This window comes from Artemia sp. Qi Xiang Cuo, unplaced genomic scaffold (genome assembly GCF_049724085.1).
Source record: "Artemia sp. Qi Xiang Cuo unplaced genomic scaffold, ASM4972408v1 HiC_scaffold_3083, whole genome shotgun sequence".
NCBI lineage: Eukaryota > Metazoa > Arthropoda > Branchiopoda > Anostraca > Artemiidae > Artemia > Artemia sp. Qi Xiang Cuo.
The window spans coordinates 271295-280547 of NW_028300478.1; positions in this window are offsets into that span (position 1 = coordinate 271295).

Sequence of the window (9253 nt, forward strand, 5' to 3'; positions counted from 1 at the left end):
GAAAGCACCGCAGGGGATGCGCCGCAGGGAGGCACCGCAGGAAAGCGCCGCAGGATGTGCCGCAGGGATGCGCCGCAAAAAAAAAGTAAACTAAAAAGTAAAAATTTCGAAATGTTATCCCCCAAACGCCCTCCTCAGACCCCCAAAGGCCCTCCCCTGGTCCTCAAAGGTCCCCCGGGCTCCCAAAGGGCCAACCGGCCCCCAAGGGTCCCCCGACCCCCAAAGGTCCTCCCCCGGTCCCCAAAGGTCCAATGGGCTCCCAAAGGCCCTCCCCCGGTCCCCAAAGGTCCCCGGGCTCCCAAAAGACCACTCACTCCTCAAGGGCCCCCGAATCCCAAACCGTCCTCTCTGGGCCCCAACGGCCCTTCACCGGTCTCCTAACATACGCAAAGTAACTTACACACACACAAAAACGTACACACACAAACAAAAACTTACACACACACACGACAACTCACATACCCACACGAACACTTACACAAACACACACGCAAACTTACACACACACACTCCAAAACTTACACACACACACACACAAAATCTTGCAAGAGTTGGATTATTTCATTAGTGTTGGCTTATTTGTTAACTTGTAACTTTTAGATTTTCATTAATTCATAAATTACATTTGAATTTCTTTAGTCTAAATACGAGTGTTGGAAAATTTCCGCCACGGTCGCTTACAGGTCACATAGTAACTCGTGCATTCTCATGATCTTTCATATTTCATTTCGAATACCAATTATGGAAGAGCAAGAGGGTGAATATTTCAGGTTCGCTGGTTTGTTATTTACCTTGTAACATGTTGTTGATCTCGAATTGACGATGACCCAAATGAATTTCAAATGTCTAAGAGCAAGAGTTTGAATAATTATTTAGTTTATGGTTGTGGTTTAAATATACACTTATAAATTATAAAGTTAAATAGATTGACATAGATATTTTCTTTAGTTTAAATTAAAGAGTTGGAGTATTTCAGTAGTGTTTGGTTGTGGTTTACCTTGTCACAGTTACATTTTCTTGATTTTTCAAAGTTAATTTTGAATTTCTTTCGTTGAAATGCAAGAGTTGGAATATTTCAGTAGTTAATGGTTATGGTATACCTTGTCACAGTTACATTTTCTTGATTTTTCAAAGTTCATTTTGAATTTCTTTCGTTTAAATGCAAGAGTTGGAATATTTCAGTAGTGTTTGGTTGTGGTTTACCTTGTCACAGTTACATTTTCTTGATTTTTCAAAGTTCATTTTGAATTTCTTTCGTTGAAATGCAAGAGTTGGAATATTTCAGTATTGCTTGGTTGTGGATTACCTAGTCACAGTTACATTTTCTTGATTTTTCAAAGTTCATTTTGAATTTCATTCGGTGAAATGCAAGAGTTGGACTATTTCAGTAGTGTTTGTCTGTGGTTTAACTTGTCACAGTTACATTTTCATGATTTTTTCAAAGTTCATTTTGAATTTCTTTCATTGAAATGCAATATTTGTAATATTTCAGAAGTTTTTTGTAGTTTTTTAACTTGTCAATGGTACATTATCATGTTTTTTAATAGATATATCTTTATTTCTTTCGTTTTATTTCTATAGATGTAATATTTCACTTGTTTTTTCTTGAGGTTTAAATTGTCACAGTTACATTTTCTTGATTTTTCATATTTCAATTTGAATTTCTTTTGTTTAAAAGAAATAGTTGGAATATTTCAGTAGAGTTCGTTTGTGTTTTACCTTGTAACAGTTAAATTTTCATGATTTTTCAAATTTCATTTTGAATTTCTTTCGTTGAAATGGAAGAGTTGGACTATTTCAGTAGCGTTTGGTTGTGGTTTAACTTGTCACAGTTACATTTTCTTGATTCTTCCAAGTTCATTTTGAATTTCTTTCGTTGAAAAGCAAGAGTTGGAATATTTCAGTAGTGTTTGGTTGTGATTTACCTTGTCACATTTATATTTTCTTGATTTTTTTCAAAGTTCATTTGAATTTCTTTACTTTAAATGCAAGAGTTGGAATATTTCAGAAGTGTTTGGTTCTGGTTTAACTTGTCACAGTTAAATTTTCTTGATTTTTCAAAGTTCATTTTGAATTTCTTTCATTGAAATGCAATAGTTGGTATATTTCATTAGAGATGGATCATTCTTGTCCATGTCTCTTTGTCATGTTCCTTTTTTCTCAAAGTTCAGTTCGAATTGCTTTCGTTTGAAAACTAGTGCTCTAAAATGAATTTGGTGTTTGCTTGTGGTTTTAATTGCCAATTTTCCAGTGTACATACAGTTATAATCTCATTATTATTTTCTTTCTTTGAAGAGCTAGAGTTGTAATATTTCAGTAGTGTTTGGTTGTGGTTCACCTTGTCACAGTTATATTTTCTTGATTTTTAAAAGTTAATTTTAACTTAGTTTGTTTCTATGCACAATTGTGTCTAGGTCAGTAGCTTTTGATTGCTATAGAAATTGTCACAGTGTAATTCACAGAATTTTTCTAAGTTCATTTTGTTGGTCTTTTCTATAAGAACTAGACTAGAGCTATTTCAGCTGTGTTTGGTCACGGTTTAAATTGACACAGTTGCATTTACTTGATCCTTCAATTTTCTTATCGAATTTCTTACATATATTATTTATAGTTGGACGCTGTAAGAAATGGTAGGTCGTATTTTAAATTGAAACAGTGACATTTGATTGAGTATTCAAAGTTCATATTGTATTTAATACGTATTCTATCCATATAATTAATCTAAAAGAATTTTTTTTGTGTTGATTACATTTTAAAATATACATAATCATTATTTTTAAATGTTCATTTTGAATTTCTTTCGTTGAAATGCAAGTGTTGGAATATTTCAGTAGTGTGTGGTTGTGGTTTACCTTGTCACAGTTACATTTTCTTGATTTTTCAAAGTTCATTTTGAATTTCTTTCGTTGAAATACAAGAGTTGGAATATTTCAGTAGTGTTGGTGGTGGATTACCTTGTCACAGTTACATTTTCTTGATTTTTCAAAGTTCATTTTGAATTTATTTCGTTGAAATGCAAGAGTTGGAATATTTCAGTAGTGTTTGGGTGTTGTTTACCTTGTGACAGATACATTTTCTTTTTTTTTTAAATGTTCATTTTGATTTTATTTCGTTGAAATGCACTATTTGGAATATTTCATCAGTGTTTGGTTGTGGTTTACCCTGTCAAAGTTACATTTTCTTGATTTTTAAAAGTTCAATTTGAATTTCTTTCGTTGAAATGCAAGAGTTTGAATATTTCAGTAGTGTTTGGTCGTGTTTTACCTTGTCACAGGTAAATTTTCTTGATTTTTCAATGTTCGTTTTGAATTTCTTTCGTTGAAAAGAAAGAATTGGAATATTTCAGCAGCGTTCGGTTGTGGATTAACTTGTCACAGTTACATTTTCATGATTTTTCAAAGTTCATTTTGAATTTATTTTGTTGAAATGCAAGAGTTGGAATATTTAAGTAGTGTTTGGTTGTGGTTTATCTTGTCAATGTTACATTTTCTTGATTTTTCAAAGTTCATTTTGAATTTCTTTCGCTGAAAAGCAAGAGTTGGAATATTTCAGTAGTGTTTGGCTGTGGTTTACCTTGTCACAGCTACATTTTCTTGATTTTTCAAAGTTCATTTTAAATTCTTTCATTGAAATTCAAGAGTTTGAATATTTAAGAAGTGTTTTGTCGTGGTTTACCTTGTCACAGTTACATTTTCATGATTTTTCAATTTTCATTTTGAATTTATTACTTTGAAATGCAATAGTTGGACTATGTCAGAAGTGTTTGGTTTTGGTTTAACTTGTAACAGTTACATTTTCATGATTTTTCAAATATCATTTTGAACTTCTTTCGTTGAAAAGCAAGAGTTAGAATATTTCAGTAGTGTTTGCTTATGGTTTACCTTGTCACAGTTACATTTTCTTGATTTTTCAAAGTTCATTTTGAATTTCTTTCGTTGAAATGCAAGAGTTTGAATATTTCACTAGTGTTTGGTTATGGTTTACCTTGTCACAGTTACATTTTCTTGATTTTTAAAAGTTCATTTAAAATTTCTTTCGTTGAAATGCAAGAGTTGGAATATTTCAGTTGTGTTTGGTTATGGTTTACCTTGTCACAGTTACATTTTCCTGATTTTTCAAAGCTCATTTGAATTTCTTTCGTTGAAGTGCAAGATTTGGACTATTTAAGTTGCGTTCTGTTTTGTTTTACCGTTTCAACGTTAAATTGTAATGATTTTTAATAGTTCATTTAGTATTTCTTTCCTTGAATTGAATTACTTGTACTATTTAAGAATTTGTTGGTTATATTTTAAATTGTCAAAGTTACAGTTTCTTGATTTTTAAATGTTCATTTTGAATTGCTTTCGTTGAAATGCAAGAGTTGGAATATTTCAGTGGCGTTCGCTTATGGTTTACCTTGTCACAGTTGCATTTTCTTGATTTTTCAAAGTTCATTTTGAATTGATTTCTTTGAAAAGCAATAGATGGAATATTTCAGTAGTGTATGGTCGTGGTTTACCTTGTCACAGTTACATTTTCTTGATTTTTCAAAGTTCATTTCGAATTTCTTTCATTGAAATGCAAGAGTTGGAATATTTCAGTAGTGTTTGGTTGTGGTTTACCATGTCACAGTTAAATTTTCTTGATTTTTCAAAGATCATTTTGAATTTCTATCGTTGAAATGCAATAGTTGAATTATTTCAGTAGTGTTTGGTCGTGGTTTAACTTGTAAAAGATACATTTTCTTGATTTTTAAAAGTTCATTTTGAATTTCTTTCGTTGAAATGCAAGAGTTGGAATATTTCAGTAGTGTTTGGTTGTGGTTTACCTTGTCACAGTTACATTTTCTTGATTTTTCAAAGTTCATTTTGAATTTCTTTCGTTGAAATGCAAGAGTTGGAATATTTCAGTAGTGTTTGGTTGTGGTTTACCTTGTCACAGTTACATTTTCTTGATTTTTCAAAGTTCATTTTGAATTTCTTCCGTTGAAATGCAAGAGTTTGTATATTTCAGTTTCTGTTGGCCATTGATTACATTGTCTCAGGAAAATTTTAAAGTTTTTTCAAAGTTCATTTGATTTTCTTTTTTTGAAAAACATGTATTAGTATATTACACTAGCGTATGGTCGTTGTTTTCAATACCACAGTTATATACTCTTGTAGTAACTTTGCTCATTTTTAATTTGTTTTTTTGAATTGCAAGAATTTGACTATTTAAGTGGAGTTTTTTTGTGTTTTAACTTGTTACAGTTACATTATCATGATTTTTCAATTTTCATTTTGAATTTATTTCGTTAAAAAGCAAGAGTTGGAATATTTCAGTAGTGTTTGGTTGGGGTTTACCTTGTCACAGTTAAATTTTCTTGATTTTTCAAAGCTCATTTTGAATTTCTTTCGTTCAAAAGCAAGAATTGGAATATTTAAGTAGTGTTTGCTTATGGTTTACATTCTCAAAGTTAAATTTTCATTATTTTTAAAAGTTCAATTGAATTTATTTCATTGAAATGAAAGAGTTGGAATATTTCCGCAATGTGTACTTGTGGTTTACCTTATCAGAGTTACATTTTCTTGATTTATAAAAGTTCCTTTTGAATTTAATTCGTTGTAAAGAAAGAAATGGAATATTTAAGTAGTGTCTGGTCGTGGTTTACCTTGTCACAGTTACATTTTCTTTATTTTTCAAAGTTCATTTTGAATTTCTTTCGTTGAAATGCAAGAGTTGGAATATTTCAGTAGTGTATGGTCGTGGTTTTACCTTGTCACAGTTACATTTTATTGATTTTTCAAAGTTCATTTCGAATTTCTTTCGTTGAAATGCAAGAGTTGGACTATTTCAGTGGTGTTTGGTTATGGTTTACCTTATCACAGTTAAATTTTCTTGATTTTTCAAAGATCATTTTTAATTTGTTTATTTGAAAAGCAAGAGTTGGAATATTTAAGTAGTGTTTGGTTATGGTTTACATTCCCACTGTTACATTATATTGATTTTTAAAAGTTCATTTCAATTTGCTTTCGTTGAAATGCAAGAGTTGGAATATTTCAGTAGTGTTTGCTTTTGGTTTACATTATCACACTTACATTTTCATGATTTTTCAAAGCTGACTTTGAATTTCTTTCCTTGAAAAGCAAGAGATGGAATATTTCACTGGTGTAAGGCTATGGTTTACCTTGTCACAGTTACATTTTCTTGATTTTCAAATCCATTTTGAATTTCTCTCGTTGAAATGCAAGAGTTGGAATATTTCACTAGTGTTTGGTTATGGTTTACCTTGCCACAGTTACACACATGTATACACATGCACAAAAATTTGCTTATCATGAGTGCTCATGATAAGTTAACCTAACCTTTTACGGTGAGTATGGTTAGGTTAGACTAGATTAAGTTAGGTTAGATGAGCTTAGGTTAGGTTAGCCTACGTACACTTCACTTAGGTTAGCTTAGGTTAGGTGAGAGACAGGCAAAAAGTTAGGTGTATGATTAGGTTAGGTTAGGTTAGATTAAGTTAGGTTAGGTTAAGTTAGGTTAGGCTAGGTTAGCCTACGTATGTGTACGTAGGCTAACCTAACTAACTCTAACCTAACTTAATCTAACCTAACCTAACCTAATCATACACCTAACTTTTCGCATGTCTCTCACCTATAACCTAAGCTGAAACGTACATTGAACACTACGTAAGCTAGTCTAACTGTAACCGTAATCTAACCTAACTTAGATCTATTCAACTCATATGCATGTTCACATGTGAACATGTTAGATTAGCTAAACCATGAACACTGTGAAATACAATTTGTAACGAGAAATTGTAAATGTTTGATCAAGTGTAATGTACCATAACCAAACACTACTGAAATATTCAACTCTTGCATTTCAACGAAAGAAATTCAAATGAACTTTGAAAAATCATGAAAATGCAACTGTGACAAGGTAAACCATAAGCAAACACTACTGAAATATTCCAACTCTTGCATTTCAACGAAAGAAATTCAAATGAACTTTGAAAAATCAAGAAAATGTAACTGTGACAAGGTAAACCACAAGCAAACACTACTGAAATAATCCAACTCTTAATTTTCAACGAAATAAATTCGAAATGAGCTTTTAGAAATCAAGCAAATATAACTGTGATAAGGTAAGCCATGATCAATCAATACTGAAATATTCCATCTGTTGCTTTTTATAGAAAGAAAACCAAGATGAAATTTGACAAATCAAGAAAATGTAAATGTGAGAAGGTAAACCACAACAAAACACTACTTAAATATTACAACTGTTTCATTTAAAATAAATAAAATAAAAATGCACTTTTAAAAAAAAATAAAATGTAACTGTAACAAGGTAAACTATAAGCAAACACTACTTAAATATTCAAACTTTTACATTTTCAACTGAAGAAATTGTAAATGAAATTTTAAAAATCAAGAAAATTAAACTGGCACTAGGTAAACAATAACCAAACACAACTGCAATAGTCCATATCATTCTTTTCAAAGAAAGAAATTATAAAAGAACTTTGAAAAATCCATAGAGATTACCTGTGACAAGGTAAACTACTATCCAACACTGCTGAAATATTCCAACTCTTAAATTTCAACGATAGAAATTCAAATGAGCAATAGAAAAACATGAAAATGAATTTGTGACAAACTTTCGTTGAAATGCAATAGTTGGACTCTTTCAATAGTGCAGGAGTGATTATGACATTTTCAGAGGGACATGTCCGCTTAAATTCTTATCACATTTTGTAGGATATACATGGAAATGCAATATTATGTAAATTAAGGTGGTGTTTGCTTAGTGTTTAAATTTTCACAGTTTCATTTCCTATAATATTAAAAGTCCATTTTGTATTAAATGAGTATACTTGAACGAGTTTGTCTATTTCTGTATGGTTTTCATAGTTTTTACCGTGACAATGTAGAATTTACACGTTTTTTCAAAGTACAATTGTAAAAAGAAAGTATTAAATAAAGATTTTAACTATTTAATCCGTCTTTGCGTGTTGTTTAAATTGCCACAGTTACAGCTTCTTCATTTTAAAAATTCAATTTCGAATATCTATAGTTGACATGAGAGATTTGGACTATTTCAGTAGTGTTTGGTTATGGTTTACCTTATCACAGTTACATTTTCTTGATTTTTCAAAGTTCATTTTGAATTTCTTTAGTTGAATTGAAAGAGTTGGACTATTTAAGTAGTGTTTGGTTGTGGTTTACCTTTTCACAGTTACATTTTCTTGATTTTTCAAATTTCATTTTGAATTTCTTTCCTTGAAAAGCAAGAGTTGGAATATTTCAGTAGTGTTTGGTTGTGGTTTACCTTGTCACAGTTACATTTTCCTGATTTTTCAAAGTTCATTTTGAATTTCTTTCGTTGAAATGCTAGAGTTGGTTGCGGTTTACCTTGTCACAGTTACATTTTCTTGATTTTTCAAAGTTCATTTTGAATTTCTTTAATTGAAATGTAAGAGTTTGAATATATCAGAAGTGGATTGCTGTTGTTTAACTTTTAAAATATACAATTTCTTGATTTTTTCAATTTTCATTTTGAATGTATTTCGTTGAATTGCAAGAGTGTGTATATTTAAGAAGTGTCTGTTTATTGTTTACCTTGTCACAGTTACATTATCTTGATTTTTCAAAGTTCATTTTGAATATATTTCTTTTAAATGCAAGATTTGGAATATTTCAGTAGTGTTTGGTCGTGGTTTAGTTAGGTTAGGTTAAGTTAGGTTAGACTAGGTTAGCCTACGTCTGCGCGCGTACGTAGGCTAACCTAGTCTAACCTAACTTAACCTAACCTAACTTAATCTAACCTAACCTAACCTAATCATACGCCTAACTTTTCGCATGTCTCTCACCTAACCTAAGCTAACATAAGTGAAGCGTACGTAGGCTAACCTAACCTAACCTAATCTAACCTAACCGACTCGCTTATAACCGTATCCTATGCCTAAGAACGGGTTATGTTAAATTAAAATATTCTCACAACAAAGGCACCTTGTTTTGATTGTGTATAAGGTTTAGTAAATGTGGAACGTGCAAACAGCACCGAACACTCCTGAACGAGTCCAACACATGATGGACCATGAAAGTAATTCAAAATGGCATTTAAAATAAAGATAATGTCCCTTTGATAAGTTATAACAAAGAATTAAACCCATGAAAAATTCCAAAACAATAATATCAAATACAAACCTACGAAAGTAACTTTGAAAAATCAAGAAAATGTAACTGTTAAACTTTAAACCAAAACCAAACTCAACTTAAATATTAAA